This window comes from Athene noctua, chromosome 1 (genome assembly GCF_965140245.1).
Source record: "Athene noctua chromosome 1, bAthNoc1.hap1.1, whole genome shotgun sequence".
Lineage (NCBI taxonomy): Eukaryota > Metazoa > Chordata > Aves > Strigiformes > Strigidae > Athene > Athene noctua.
Genome location: NC_134037.1, coordinates 235838177 through 235855396, shown reverse-complemented (window position 1 = coordinate 235855396; position 17220 = coordinate 235838177). Strand labels below are relative to the sequence as shown.

The 17220-nt window shown below is 40.7% G+C and overlaps 1 protein-coding gene across 4 annotated transcripts in view; it reads right to left on the bottom strand.

Annotated features, from left to right (window-relative positions):
• Positions 1-17220, bottom strand: part of WDFY2 (WD repeat and FYVE domain containing 2) — a 69582-nt gene that overhangs the window by 34984 nt on the left and 17378 nt on the right. The gene's annotated exons all lie outside the window — the stretch shown is intronic.

Sequence of the window (17220 nt, the reverse complement as noted above, 5' to 3'; positions counted from 1 at the left end):
GTCATTAAATATTTAGTATTTCAGTCTCCATTGTCATTTGCTTGTTTTGGTCCAATCTCTGAAGCCTCTTTCTATTGAGGCTCTCTCTTAACTTTAGTTCATCAGCTAATTTCATCAAAACATGCCTAGTAACAGTGTCACCAGTTAAAACAGCAGGCAATCAGTAAGGAGGAAAAAACCCAAACCAAACCACTACCACCAAAAACAACAAAAACCCCAAACCAAACAAAAACAACCAAGAAAAAGAATGGCTCTTTCCAGTTCATGAAATGTAGAAACACAGTTTATGGAGAAGACCATGTGGTCATTCCTACCGTTACCTCATTTTCATGGAAAAGCAGATTTCAGCCCTTTTTAGCCAGTAAAAGTTTAGAGCAATACTAATATAATAATTGATCTAAGATATTACATACACAAATCAAGTGTTAACAGAGAGGCCATGCAATATATAATGAAGCAACTCAAGAACTAGTTATCTATCCTGCAAGCCTCAAGCTAAGGGCTGCACCACTATGTGTTCCTGGATTGCCTATATCCAAAACCAGGTTTCTGATCATTCTACCCTGCATCCAAACTAATTTTTTAGCAAATAATTCAGACACCTGTGTATTTAGGCACTACACAAGCTGTATCATTTTAGAAATGTCTCATGCATATACTTTGACACAGTATGCTCCTCTAAAATCTAACATTTCACTGGGTCAAGTCCCAGGGTTAGAAAGCTCTCACAAATGTCTCAAAACAAACAAAATTCAGCATAATTACCTCTAAAGTCTAACAGCCGTTTTTCAACAAACACATCAACAGCTCTTCAGCAGATCTGAAGCAAAACCATCAATACTTTTTCAGGGACAATTCATCAGCTGATAACAATGTTACCGCATTTTGAATAGTGAGAGAGCCAAATCCTTCAGTCATTTCTTGCTGTAGCTAACAGTAGCTGTTGTCAGAGCAGTGCTCTACCTCTGGACCTCAGCAAACAGTTCTGGGAAGATGTCCACAGCCACGGGGCTGTACATCATGTTCGAGACAGGGTCCAGAACTTTTGGATCCACATTTGGTAAGAAGGTGGTCACTGTAATTCTGAAAGCAGATCAGCCACTCTGTTTCCCAAAAACAAGAGCTCTTATCCTTGACAAATGAAGTTATTGTGGGAGCGAAGAGTGTGCAGAAAAAAATAATGGGATGAATCACAAGGAGATGAAGTAACTCAATATGAAACAGCCCTGTGGTGGTGCACCAATATCCTGTGAGAGACTTGTCTTTCTTGACCATCTCAATCTATATAGTCAGTGCTACTGGTTTCAGAACTCCCTGGCTTTCACAGTTGCCTCCTCTCCACTTCAAGGCTCTGGCAAATAATAAATCCAGTACATCTTAGAGATAATTCAGCTCGTTAAAAGAGGACTATGTACATTAAAAGGTCTTCCAAAAGCTGGAGGAAATAAAAATCAAATTTCTTTGCAAAAATGGCAGTAATTTGGATACTTTATCTTGGTTTTGCTGTTGTTTTTTAAACTGTACCCACTGCAGACTTACTAATTAATTTGACAATTATGTCAACATTAAGACTGCTAGATGAATGATACTGAAACAAAAAATATTTTCTACTTAGGCTTTAAAAAAACCCCAAAGCAAAAATCTGGTGGAGGTTCCTAGTTAAGAGTGAAACTACTTTTACTAGTGTAGGTCACTTCTGCATGTATGTATGTATGTATGTATGTGCGTAGGCCACAGTACGCTCATTTCTTTATGTAGTCAAATATATTTCCATTCAATGACTAATTCATGCAAAATGAGAAACAAAGCATTCTAAGAATAAAAAGACTAAGAAAAGATGTTATCTAACTCTAAGGTGTGTGAAAGGGAACATAACCAGCAAGTCAGTTCATGTAACTCATTACAGAAATACTTATTCCACCAGTAAATTATTTTACGGAAAAGATCTTGTCAACAATTTATTTTAAAAATAAGGATGATTACTATACATATGTTTAAAACAAGCATTTTAAAGTTATGTTAAAAATTACAATGTCATTCTAATATCTATGTGTAAGCTGATGTAAAAGCAAAATAATTCTTATGTCAGGAAATGATGACTCATGATTTTCTTCTCTTAAAAATCACTGTATTGGATTAGGCATTTTATTGAAAGAGGAAAAACTGACTTCAGTTCATTAAACTTTTCTGGGTAACTTTTTCCCAAAGTAGATTTGGGCAAAAGAACAAAATGTGACAACAACTGAACTTGAAAGAAGCCAAATGTTCTTGGAAGAGAGTGTCTTTTTTTCTTCAGCTGCAGTTTTGCACATTTTTGTATACTTCTTAACATAATACTACCCACTAGACGTGAAACCCAGAGCTTTTGAAGCTTCTAAAAAATGCAAAGAAAAAACCACTAAACATGAATGAAAATAAGCTTTTTTTTATGGCTATATAGCATGAAGAGTACTTGCTGTTTGCATGGTTACTGGACTTAAACACAGCACCCACCCAGATCAGGATCCATTCTTCAACTGCTCTAGAGTGATTCAGTCAGCATCACCATGGAAATGAGTTGCCCCTTCATTCTGTTGCTAGTGAATTGGCTTGGAAAGATTTTTAGAACACGTCAAATCAATGGATACTCTTCTAGTCTTTTCATAACAGAGATTATTTATTTTTAAATGAGACAGGCTATACAGAAATATTTCTGCCATGCAAAAGACAGGCTACTACATCTTCGTATATTAGGGGGATGTGAAAAATGTATATTTTAAAAGAAAAATTGCTTCTCTCTGTTGTGCTCAAGAGCATGTGTCTCAAGTCCAGGTGGCTGTGGTTGTACTGGCAGGTCTCAGATGCAACTGCTAGGCCGTGCACGTATGTGTGCAGGAGGGAGGCTTCATCTGAGCACCTACTACTCACGGCAGTGCCTATGTCAACAGCAGCACATCCACCTCAGCACGGCAGCTCTGCACTTCACCATCTACTGAAACTTAGTTCAGTCAGTGGTACATGCCATGGCATCTTCTTTCTGATAAAGCCATTTTGCTCATACCAATCCTAGTTTGTGCATTTAAGTTGCAGTGTGCTCCATGAAAGTCTGCACAATGCTGCTGGGCTGGATGGAAGATTTTCTACTCGATACCTAGTCTGGCCGGAGCAGTCATCTCATTGCTGAAAAAGTCAGCATTGCTTGGAGCTGTGGAGTTGAGTCTCTGTGACTGACTCATAGGCAGGGCTCTTGTCTTTTCTCCTTGGAGCCTTGCGTAAAATTAAGGCAAAAGGCAAATACTGGTGTTGCATACAGTACAGACATATTAGACATGCCTAAGCCCTGTCCCAAGATGTTTGTATGTTGCAATACTATGAACTCTGTTGCAGAGATCCAACACCATCATTACTTCAAGAAACACGTTATCCCTATTCCACTCCACTTCTCCAGAATATCCATAAAACCATCAGTTCTAGTTGTACAGTGTGAGTGAAGAAATCAGATATATCAGTTTCCCATAACAAACCCCTCCTCTGCTGTTTGTGAATGTTTTCATTCCTCACTCCTGCCTTCTTAAACATTTCTCTTCACGGAGATGCACTTGTGTAACACACTATCGCCTTCATGCCCCAGCCATACGTCAGCTGTATAACAGAGCAGAGGTAAACCTCAACACATACAATTTACTACAGTATTTTGTAGGTATTCTTGGGCTTCAGAAAATTGGTTTTAATGGCATTTTAACATACTCTTCATTGTTGTTTATACCTTGGACCATATATTGTGGGTTTTTTTTAATCTCCTGTCTTGCTGAGGGACCAAGAAGGTAAACATCAAACCCAGTACAAGGTGTGAAGTGAGTTTTAAATGGCAGTTTAATATACTCCTCGTTATTGTTTATATCTTGGATCATATATTGTGCATTTTTTTGATCTCCTGTCTTGTTGAGAGACCAAGAGGGCTAAGCATCAAACTAGTACAACGTGTGAAATGAGTTTTATTCCTATTTGTAGTGAGGTACAGAAATTTTTATCTGTCACTTACTGACGTTGAATCAGTCTCATGCAGAGATCAACACCTGCCCCCTGTGCATTACTGCTCCTTGGGAAAAGGAGGTAGGTCATCAGTGCAAGTGACATTACATGGTTAAAAATAAAGCCACCCCCTTCTGTCAGCTATTCTAACCTCAGAACTGATTTAACACAGTTACAGAACAGTTTCCAAATAGGAAAAGGAAGACACTAAACTATTCTGAAAGTGCTCATCTTTAAAATGCTCATCTAGCTATTTAATTGACTGAAGAAAGGAAAAGAGATTAGGATAATACTATATCCAGGGTTAGTGCAATCTGTGAGGTTTCAGACATACCCAGTGGAGTATTAACACATATTCTCACCATCAATATACTAAAGTCTTCTTTAGTGTTGAAACAAAAAATTTTAAAAGTCCACCTGTTCCTAAATATCCAGTAATAGACAATTCAGAAGTATTCAAAAGTCATGTCTCCCTGGCAACAACAAAACTTTATCTTCTGTCATTAAATAAACATGACAATAGCAGTATTTGAAGTCCAAGTACAGCATTGACAGTTTCACTGCCTTTAACAGAGAGACATTGTCATTAGAAGTGGGATAAGGAAAACTATTTAACAACTGCATCAAAGATACTACAATACTATAAACCTCCAACTTCTCCAGGGACTTTTGTGGGCAAGAGATGTAAAGAGATTCTGGCTCCCATCAATTAATGACATGAGCTGCTACTGGGATTTTCTGAAAGAATAAAAGATCTTTCAAGTTTAGTGGCAGCTCATGAACCACTGCCAGCGTCCTGGAACCAGCAGTGAGGAGTTTCATTGCTCTGATAAATTTTGAAAGAAAATACATGAAAGCAAAAGTCAAAACTAGAACCAATTTCTGAGATAGCCTGTGTTTCAGGGAAAACAAAAAGAAATTTAATAGCAGAGTGCCAAAACCTCAGGCACCAAGATGATTTTATCTAACAGGTCCTCATGCTATGTTTTCCTGAAAAAAAAAACCCAAACCAAAGCAAAACCAAATCAACTCAAAACACCAACACTTCTACACCACCACCACACCTAAACCCAGCTCTAAAGATCCAGGGAAGTGCATGACTGTCTCTCAGGCTCACCCTATGTTATTCCCCCCCAGAGACCATCACACAACCCTGATGGAGGGTTCTGCATAAACCCTACAATTTTGGGGCATGTTCCAGGTTCTACCTCACTTTCACTGGTTTTGATGAACAAATGTGAGATTTAAACTGAACTAATCAAGGTTTTACTCACTGGACTCTTTCTAAGACTGAGACAGTGTACAGGTAACTAACTATACATCACTGTGGATCTGTTCCAGGTTCCTTTATATTACAGAAGGGCAGATTTGGTTTCTAAAATGAAAGTGCAAGAGCTACTATAGTTCAGAAAAGGGGGACAACGCATGAGGAAAAGATTAAAGAGTTTTGAAGAATGGGCTTTAATTCAGGGCTGGTTTAGAGAGGTTCGCTCTTAGCAGTAATCACATAAGAGCAATTTCTAGAAGATACAGACTGAGGTTACAATGAAGATATTGTAACTCAAGCATCAGGCTTCATATGAAATAAAAGCCTTTTGAGCAATAATTGCACTCTCTACTCTGTCTGACCCAAACCCTGCAACAAAGCCATAGGAGTGGTAAGGTCTGGCTTCAAGAGGAAGCTGGGGCAGCTCAACAGCCAACACCTTTGACATCCTGCTGTTGGATCTGAAATGTTGTTGCCATCGCTGCCAGTCCAGCAGCTCTCATGCACAAAGCTCAGAAGCACCAGAGAAACATGGTTTCTGAAAGGAACATGAACCAAATAAAGGCTCCGTGCAGTCCTAGACATGAACAGCACAGGGAGCGCACCTAAAACCACGTGGAGGTAACTGGATCTTGCAGCAGTAGCTCAGGCACCAATGGTGCAGGAGGAAGGAGTCTGATGAGTCCTTGAATGTTCAAATGCACTGTCATCCAGTGATATAAAATGCCACTGCTTTGATTTTATTTGTGCCTAGGCTAGCAGAGAATGTTTTAGGTGAAGTTCATGACTACAGCAAGCTCCATGATAACAATCCACATAGCATTTGTCAGACATGGGTCAATAAAAGTCCAGACAATGCAGACACCCGCCTGATGCGGAACAGGGACCTCAGGAGCAACTCTGCAGTCTGGTGCAAAGAGTAGGGTAGGGGAGAAATGCACAAGGGGACTCACGGACTTTTTTGACCATCAGCTGGCAGCAGTGAATCTGATTTTTGCTACTTTTAATGATTCTGCTGTTTAAATCTAAATAGCCTTATTTGATCTCCTTCATAATCCTCCCCTGCAAATGTCTCTTGCCTCATCTGTTCTCAGAGTCACAAGTAGAGTTTCTTAACATGGACCCCAGCAAGACCCTGGATCCTACAAAAGTTAAAGTATATATGTTATAAAAAATTTTGATCATGAATAATCTCATTTTGAGCCAACATCTACAGATAAGACAGGAAATGAACTACTAAAGTGTTGTGCAAACTAAGATCAGAGGTTAATGATCTTTCAGAGCACTTTACTAGTTCTTTTCTGCTTAGGAGGAACACGGTAGAAAAGTCCTGGAGTGAAGCTCAGTGCAAAGGTGCACGAGGGGACAAACTTCAAATTTGATGTACTGCACATTTACCATCTATCTTCAGAAAAAAGCATTGCACAAAACAGTACACCAAGCAAGCAGGCAAACGGACCAACAGGCAGGAATTTTTTCACAGAAAACTTACACAACATCTTAGCTCAAACCAAACTTTCTAAGTTATTTCCCCATTTAATTCATGCCTCTGTAAACTCAATGCAAATATGTAATGCATAATAGGGAAAATGTAGAAGTTTTAGTAGGTTTATATGCATCTATAGAACTGCATGGGTTTGTCAGGGAAAAACTAATAGTGGTATTTAGACCTAAAAGAAAGAAACACCACTTTATTTAACACAGTTTTGGTTTACAGGGAAGGCTTTTTGAGGATTTTGTGGGAAGTGACTAGAAAACAAAGACTCATAGAAGACAATCTCAGGAGAAATGGATTTTTATGACTGAAAAAAAAATGATAACAACATGACAGCTTTACTATTCAGCTATGAAACAGTTTCCACCCATTTTTCAGTTGTCTGGACAGTGAGCAATGCAGTTCAGTGATTTTTCCAGTTACCCGAGCACATATGCCTAGAAGCAGTGCATGCTCTGCTGTTCAGGCACTGAACCAAAATCAGATTCTGCCCACTTTCCACTGCTGAAGCTTCAGGCAAGTAAAGTGAGACCAAAAAAATGAACCATAAGTCACAACCACAGAAAAATACTGTGTTACCTTGAGGTTACTAGCACATGGTTCAGAGAGCTGAGCTGCCTCATGGCTTCAGCAGCTCCACAAAAGCACTGCTCATGTGTCATATGAAGCAGTGCAGTGACTATACCACATTCCAGCATAAATGCTGTAGGGAAGATAATTTTATCTGCAAATGCAGGTAAATGCAGGGCTGGAATTCTCAGTGAACATCAATCTACGGCTTTGGAAATTATTAAACAATGACTGTTACATCACAGTAGGATTTGATTTTTTTTTTTTTTCCCAAGCAAAGTTTCAAAATTAACTCCCTCATTAAGACCTGTGTATCAGTCTTCCTTACAGAGCTTTGGGGTAACAAAATGATCTTCATCCCTCCCTCTTACGCACAGACCTCCCTCACCTGCACCCCACCAAATGATTTATCTTCCAGAACAGATGCAGCTTTGGTGCTTCTTGTACTGATCAATTCCTGTTTTCATTCAGGAAGCATAAACACAACCTTTTGAAGGTAATCTCATTGGATGATTTAATTATTGCAATCCAATTACTTTCACCTCCTTCCCACATTCGAAAGTTTCAGTAATTGAAGTTATTAGAAAGATTCTCATTAGATTAAAATACAGGCCTGCTATGCAACAAGTGACTCAGTGGAACCATGCTAAAAATACCTAGTGGATCCATGACTTGCAAGAAAGCAACCCTCCAGATCCCCTCTAAATTGCCCATGTAGCAAAGGCAAAGAATGTGAACCTACCAGGTCACCAGCCTGCTTCCAGCTGCCCAGTCGGAACATCTGTTCAGCAGAACACAACACACTTGGTTTTTTTCTAAAACTGCTATGGACTATCAATCAAGTTAATGATAATTTTTAAGTTATTTATCCTTCATGCCACATTAAAAATGAATTAATTATTCAACAGATTTAAAAGTAAGCTTATGCTTTTGAACCTATGAAGTAAAAGCTGGACATATCCCTTTTCAATATACATACCACCAGTACGACATTTCTAAGAAATAAGATTCATATCATGGAACTAGGTGATCTTTAAGCATTCTATGATTCTAACGCCCCTGTCATGGGCAGGGACACCTTCCACTAGACCAGGTTGCTCAAAGCCACATCCAACCTGGCCTTGAACACTGCCAGGGACCTGTGCCAGTGTCTCACCACCCTCACAGAGAAGAATTTCTTCCTTCTATCTAATCTGAATCTATCCTCTTTCAGTTTAAAGCAGTTACCCCTCATCCTGTCACTACACTCCCTGATAGAGTCCCTCCCCATCTTTCCTATAGACCCCCTTTAAGTACTGGAAGGCAGCTATAAGGTCTCCCTGGAGCCTTCTCTTCTCCAGGCTGAACAACCCCAACTCTCTCAGCCTGTCCTCACAGGGGAGGTGCTCCAGCTCCCTGATCATCTTCATGGCCCTCTTCTGGACTTTCTCGAGTAGGTCCATGTCTTTCTTATATAGAGGGGCCCAGAGCTGAACACAGTACTCCAGGTATAGGAGTTATATATAAGTTCATTTACATGAAAAGATTGATATTCTATCATAAATACTAAATTAAGTCCCTAGCTGTAATTTACAACAAACATAAGTGCTAGTATGCTGGAGTAGAAAGAATTTCCTCAGTTTTACCCTTCTTTCTAATTCTGCTTGGAAATGATACCACGGCCTCAGTAAGAAAACAGCACGGCACCTGGGAGGAAAGATGAATGCAGAAGGAAAAAGTTTGCAAGTAATAAAGGGATATGGAGGAAGATGAGAGATCCAGGCTCGAACAGATACCCTCAGGCCTCAATTTATTTTTCATATAAATGTTTCCCTTGGTTGACTATACAGTGCAGCATCTAGTAAATTATGCCTTTACTGTAGGGAAAGGAACACACATTTCCACATCCATAGGATGATGCTCTCTTCATTTTAATTTCTGGATGTTAAGTCATCTGCATCATCCATTGCAAAAGACTAAATTAAATCAATAACTATTTCAGTGCTTCTTGGAGGATATTTGTATGTATTAAACAGGTTATAACCATTCATTGCAGAGAATTCTAGTCTAAGGAAAATAGGGTCCTAGCTGCAAAAAGACAAGAGCATGCACAACCTGTAAAGTGTTATTTATTTTCCTCTGACAGTATACTTATCACGGTCAGTCAGAAAGAACCTAACATTTAATTCACACAACACAAAGACGTAGGGGAAAACCTGTGCTTCTTGGATTTTGAGAAAAGCATCAGTCATATCTCAAGGCAAAGGAAGCTCTTCCCAAGCAAGCAGCTGGTAATTTCTAACATCCACACAGTTCCCATGAAGTCGTTACCTCTCAATTTGCACATTTATGTCACTATATGAACTTTCCCTTTAATTAATTGTTTCTCTGTTTTTTTTCTTTGGGAACAAAAACCTCAAACCCAACCCAAAGCCCAACCCAATCCTCATACCAGCACAGTGTATGTAATTCCTTAGCCAACAAATAGGACAATCAGCTGGTGACATGTGGCTGCTGATGCTGAAGGCTTATTAAAACACCCTCTGTAACAGACAGGCTTTTGGTTTTCAAATACTGATGAATAATTATGACACTGTTTTTTCCAGAGACAGCAAATGCATCTACTTGGAATGTATTTGCGGGCTCTGCACCACACCAAGATGCCTCTGGAAATGCTCTCCTTGAGGCATCAAGGAGTTTCTGCTGAGAAATCCCATTTCCAGTTCCTCCAGTTTACCATTGAACTTGAACAATGATTCACAGGTGATAAAATATTCCTTCATCTTTTCTGCTCATTGCTATTTTCCTCTCAGGGCAGCCTGCCTGATTCAGATATTTTCACCGTCCTCACACAAACCCAACTCCTACCTTTGATCTGCTGGAGGAGGCAAGAAGCCTCTCTTGCTTTGACCCAGAAGGACAACTTTGGCTTTGGAGTCATGGTACCCTCAGGGAAGGAAAGCAGGAAGCCCAGCAGCTTTAGTGCTAGAAAAAGGGATGGAGAAAGCAGGGCAAAGCAATGCAAACCCAACCTCATCCTGAAAGGTTTGTTCTTCAGCTGCAAAAGAACTGCAGCCCTGAAGTGCCTTGCCCGGGGTTCTCAGATTTCCTCTTATCATACATAGTGTGGAGTGCCTTGTGAGATGCCAGCAAAGCCCAAACCTCTGATTCTATAATTTAGAGGTGATCTGGCATTTCACAAGGGCTTACAAGACAGTCAGTTTGTCACCTCTGCATTCTTATGGGGGTTGCGTGGGTAGATGGAAATCGACGCAAGTGAATAGAAACTGTCTTCCAACCTGTATCGCAAGATGATGTTCTGTCCTAAACTTTAGGTTTTATTATTTAAAAAATCCATCTCAAACATGCAGTGCCTCTTCACATCCAGCTACTTCTTTCATATAGCTTCGTTACAGCTTTTCCTTTCTTCAGCATTCAACTTCAGAGTGCTAATTTTATTCTATCATCTTTAAGGTAGTTAACTGCAAATTTCAATGAACATCTTCTTGCTCTTGTGTTACAATATGAAGTGATCTTGCTCCTGTACTTGGCGCTGGTGAGGCCGCACCTCGATGCCTGTGTTCAGTTTTGGGCCCCTCACTACAAAAAGGACATTGAATGACTCGAGCGTGTCCAGAGAAGGGCTACAAAGTTGGTCAAGGTTCTGGAACACATGTCCTATGAGGAGCGGCTGAGGGAACTGGGGGTGTTTAGTCTGGAGAAGAGGAGGCTGAGGGGAGACCTTATCACCCTTTACAACTACCTGAAAGGAGGCTGCAGAGAGCTGGGTTTGAGCCTCTTTAGCCTAGTAGAAAGTGACAGGACAAGAGGGAATGGCCTCAAGTTGCGCCAGAGAAAGTTCAGACTAGATATTAGGAAGCATTTCTTTCCAGAACGGGTTGTTAGGTGTTGGAATGGGCTGCCCAGGGAGGTGGTGGAGTCCCCATCCCTGGAAGTGTTCAAGAGTAGGGTCGATTTAGAGCTTAAGGATATGCCGTAGGTGGGAATTGTGTTAGACGAACGGTTGGACTAGATGATCTCTAGGGTCCTTTCCAACCTAGATGATTCTGTGTGTGATTAGGGGTTTCTGTTCTCTACTTTCTCCACTGGTTAGTTGCTGTGTATATGCCTATCATTTCTTACATGCTTCCTCTTTAAGGTAATCGATCTTTCCAGTCTCTTGGGAAAGCTGTTCTTGTGTCCTGTTCTCCTTACCTGTCTTCCAATCCCTCTCTTCCAGCCCCTCTAATGAGGCAATATCCTGTCTGAACTGGCATCTTCTGTACTAAATGCAGCAATCCAGACACAGACAAACCTGCTGAATTATAAGAGCATTATCATTCTTTTCTTTATCCATCTTCTCCCCATACATACCCTAGCAGCATTTGCTTATTTAGCAGCAGCTGTACATGGCTTTTATTCACACTGTCATGATTTAGAAACTTACAAACTATGGATTACAGAAAAATGTATATTTATCAATATTAGATTCTCTGTGACACACTTCTAACCACTTACTATGCTCTCCTGCAGTTCTTCATATCTCTCCAGACCCCATCAGCTTATCTGCTAATTTAGAGTAGATGACCAGGCCAGACTGCACTGATAGAGGAGGAAACAGAGGACTTGTCAACTACAGTTCGTAGGGGCAATCCCAGAACCCCATGTTCCTGATAAGAGAGGTGGAAAGAAAATGATAAAGGCAAGCAATGGACAGAGGCAATCTCATGCCAGGGAAAACCTTGACAGTATACATCACACTTTCTCCTTGTGAAGACAGGACAGGAAAGCCATGTCTATTACATAAGAGTAGGGAGGACACAAGACCAACTCTCTCCTCAGGTATGGAAAAATATATTATTTAAATATGTGAAATGGTGCGATATATTACAGTGCAGCTTTGTAAAGAGACCTGGTGGAACTGTACACTGACAGGAGGCTGCTGCTTAGGTGACTGCTACCCATCCACCAAACCAACAAAGCCTGTAGCAGCTTCCGTTCATTTATCTAGTCATCATTGCCTTGTAGGTAACTCCTACTTTGCAATAAGGGAAAGCTTCTAGTTCATGGCAAAAACATCAAATATTATTAAAATATCTCTGCTGTCACCTTGTTACTAGCTTACTTTACTGACTTTTTTTTTTTCTCTGGAGGGTTACAAGAAGAGTCGTTTGCAATTCCTGTCCAGATGCTGTCTCAGCTTGTATTCTCCAGATCTTTATTATTGTCATTCATAGGGGAAGTATCAGTATTATCTTGGACAAAACAGATTTGAAGTTGTGAGATAAAATCAGCTCTGAAGGTCTGCTTCTTTGTTTTACAGCACCTCACATTTAAATCTTGTTCCAAGCTAATACAAAAGGCAACATCCTCAAGTTCAAAAGTAGTAAGTTCTTACTAGGTCATGCTATTGGACCTGGTGATCACAATAAAAGTGTGAATATTTATGTATTCACAGGAGTTGGGGATTCGAGATAGAATACTTTCAAAGCAAGGGCTTTCAACATCATTGTCGATTTAACTACTGAGCAACTGCATGTGATTACTGGAAAACGCTGATCAGCTTTCCCCATTCTGAATAAAGATGAAGTTCCTTACTAGGAAGCTTCCTTTCAGTAATCTCCCACACCAGCCTGCCCACATTCAGACAGGTAAGGATTCTTGAATCACATAAAAGAACACTCAGAGCTGACAGTTATGGATGCAATGTACTTTATAACATGTACCAAAGAGCTGGCCTACAACAGCATCACAGTGCACATGTGGGTATGAAGAGCGCATGATCCCCTCTGCTACATTGTCAGAGACAGCATATGCTGCAAGTAAGCACTGTACCACCCATCTCTGTCATGGTCAGGATAGTGCCATGCCTGTTAGTACTACTAATACACCAGGCAATCCTCTTTAAAGAATAGTAAAGATTCAGAGAGTAAAGGTGTAGAGAGATTAAACTAGTAACAAGAGGATTATTTGTACAGTTTCTTTTTAAGAAAGGGTAACTTGGTGCTAACCAAGACACTGCACATCACTCATTTTTGAGTTACGTAATATTTTCACAGTGGCCTGAGTTACCTGCAGAGGAGTTGCATGCACATGAACACAGCTTGTTCTTCATTCAGAGATGTTGCCTTCCAGCAGAAAACTATTAGTTAACATAAGCATGGACAGTAAGAAGAAAGGTGTCTGAAGTAATGACTTTGGGCTATTCGAGGGCCGTTGGAAGCAGAGGATGGCAGCAGATTGAAGCAGACTAGATCTATCACTGACCTTGGCAGAGGACACCAGGTTTTAAATGGTAATACAAGGTAGAAGACGGCTAGAGACCACCCATTGGGAAAGTAAATCCTTGTGCTATTAGTTAAAGCATAAAATCAGCTCACAGCATCTGCCAGGGAAAAAGATGAGCTGAGATGGGGTAACTGCAGTAAATAAGAGAAGGGTCCTTTTTGATCCTGTTGCCTTGCAGGCTCAGCACTGCCTGAAAAATTAAATCAGGTTTGTAATTCTGGCTCAGCTATTCACAGGTCAGACAGGGTTGCTTCTTGCATGGAAGGCAGGGAGACAAGGAACAGCTTTCCTTGCAGACAGTTAAGCTACTACACAAAAAGGCTTAGACGATATGGCCAGTTACCTCAAGCCACGAGATGCACTTCCTGCAAGCTAAAACCAACTCTTTTGGTTTCAAAAATCCATGTGTGTTCTGCCGTGACAAGCAGTTCCTCCTCCCACTCTCCTGTTCTGGTATATGAGACATGCTGAAAATATCTAGGTTGAATGACCTGACAGTCCAGTAAGTCTCTTCCACATGTCATATCCAATACAAGTGAATTTTGCCTTCTTATCAAACACACAGAGTGAGCTTTGGAGGGATATATGCAATTTGTGAGCAGTTATCAAGAAATGTAAATTATTAACAATCTGCAGCAGATTCAGCAGTTTACTTAATTCAGAGATTTCCCAACTACTGAGCAGCCAGAGGGAGGCAGCACACATGGAGGGCAGTATTTTAATAATTTACTCAGAGGCCAGTGGCAGGTAACAATTTTTATAATCAATTTTTATTCCAGTTGGAGGGGAGGAGGGAGAAGAGATTAGATAGAGCTGTCCTGTGGACAGGATCTGGCCCTTAAAACAGATCAGTTGGACAGCTTGCTCTAAATAATACCAATAAGCTGTAACAGCAAGTTTACAAGAAAGACCCAGAACAGTTATGACCTTGAACACTGCAGTGAACAAATGGGTTGCTCTGGAAATATGCACAAACTTTCACCATCTGCACTGCACAGTAGAAACAAATGCAAGCTAACAAAGGCTCTTAGAAATGCAACAACCAGATCATTTCACAAATGCATCTTTTTCCCCCTGGCACTGCAGCTTTAAAACTTATTTCACTCACATAAATTTGAAAGATCAAGATTTGTCTTTGCTTTTCCCACTCACTTTATTTTTTGTTTTGCCAGAGAATTTAATGGTTTTGTTTGATCAGTGTTTGAAAGGAAAGTATTTCTGTAGAAGGAAACAAAAGCTCATGGTATGGCAGCTACATGCTAATTAGAAGCCACTGAACACTGAGGATCTATGTCCCAACTTTCCCAGAGCCCAACCAGTAGCCACTACTTAAGATATAGGAACCAAAGAAGTCAGTCCAATAGCCTGCTTCCAAATCATGCACTTAAAAGCTTAGACACATTTTCCTCTACTCCCATCAGTTCTCCCAGTCATCCCACAGTCTGCTCCTCTGGCACCCTTCATTTTTATGCACATTGCAACCATGCTATTTCTCTCCCCAGAGATTTGGCTCCAGCAAGAGCTGACAGTGATTTACAAGTCCTGCTAGACTTGGCCTTTTAAAAAATACTCATGCTATTGGCAAGAACATAAGCTTCAGATGTGTATGTGTGTGGGGAAAAGGTGCAGATACTCCCTCCACATCCCAGTCCTCCTGTTTTCAGAAACACCCATAAACCAGCAGGTACCAGACTACCAAGGTCACCTCTCCTTGGCAGTAGCAAGCCTTCAGCATTTGTGCACCTCCAAGGAACTGCAGAGGTAGCTCACATACCTGCTCAAGCATCTGTAGTCTCCTTCCACACCAAGTCAACTGTGACTTTGAAGCGGTGAGACAAAGGCATTCCCTCCACCTCACTGCAAAGAAAATCTCTTCCCATTTGATTTCCATTTCTCTACTGCTTGTATCACTGCTTGTATCAACACTCCCTGTTGCCTGAGAAACATCACACATTCACTGTCTCTCAATTACTCAAAACAATTGAATGCATTTTAATAATATTTAAATATGTTTAAAAAAATCCAGTAATAAACTGGGAATTACTATGGACTGCAGCCGGGAAAGGAGCTACTGGAACACAGAATAATACAGTGGGTACTGCAGGTTTTCAGAAGGCAGTATCTGGCAGATAAAAGCAGCTAAACACACCAAACACCCTTCACAACACCACAAGGTGTTTTTTACCAGATTTCTGGTGCCAGTGTTTTTCCCCATCCAAGCTGCCCCATTTCACTTTCATATCAGATGACTGCTGGATATTGGTATTTAACAGCATTCGGTGTTAGCAAGGATGTGCAGCTGCTCCAAATTCATGCAGGAAGGAGACAGCCTGCCTTTTTTGAATTCCAAATGGATAAGAGGGGGTCACTGAATGAATTAATAAACAGGAAGGTGAGGAAATGAGAGTGTTTAGAGAAGTTGTGTTAGAGGTAAAACATAAATAGGAAGAATAAGCAGTAGGGAACAGGTTATAAAGTACAAATGATACAAAGCCTGCAGTAAGGACGGCAGTGAGCATCTGGTTCAGTAATTCCCAGATGAGAAAACTGAAAGAGCACAGTGTTTTGGTAATAATAGATCTATTCAAATGGAAACAACAGGCTGAAGACAAACCCTTCAAACCCCAAGAATCTCCCTGCACCCCAATCACTGTAGTATCAAGGTGGCTTTGTGTATGAGGTCAACAGAAGTAAGGGAGAAATCTAGCTCCACACTTTACATTTAAGAAGCTGCCTGCTGGTGATATACATGATAATGAAAACCCTCCCAGCTGCACTCAACAACTGAGCTTTTCCATGCATGTAACATCCAAATTTGTAACACAGAAAGTATTTCCCACATGAAGGCTTCTCCAGATAGTGCTCTTGCACTTACCTCGGTACCTGACAGATATGAAGCTCTTGCTCTGCTTCTTGGGACACTAAATCCACTAGGCTGTATCAGTTTTCTCTTAAGAGACAGGAATTTTTTTTTTGGCATTTAAGACAAACAAAGGGTCACTATCTATTACTGCAAAATAAGCATAGAGGAAAATACACAATAGTTTGAAAAAGGAAGTCATGACTGTGAGAGACCGAAATGTCCTATGACTGTCCCAAAGCCTGCTTGTGTCTGTGCAAACCAAGAGAAGCTGCTGTGGCCTGTGAATTGGTCTGGGGGATGCTGCCCAGAGAAGCCAGAGTGTATTGAAGGATGCACTCTCCACTTCTTGGCGGTTGCATTGTCCAGACTCTTTACATAAACCTCAAAGGGGCAGACATGGACGGAGCTGGCCCCATCCTGTAGCCATTTGTGGCTTTATTGTGTAGGCCAGACCCCATGCATGCATTGCTAATGAACTGACATGAGGCAAAACGTTCCTGCCGATGACGCTGGATGCAACAAAACCTGTTGGACCAGAGAAAAAAAAACTGAAGGTGAGTAGATATGCTGATCTGCTGGTACGATGAACTTAAAAAGGCAGCAGAAAATCTTGCTCTTTGTGCATCTACCATCGAAGCCTGACTTGTGCATCTACCATCAAAGCCAGACCCGTGTGCACCCACCACCAAAGAACTGAAGACTGAGGACCCACAGGACACCACTGGATCCATGGTGGTGACTATTCTT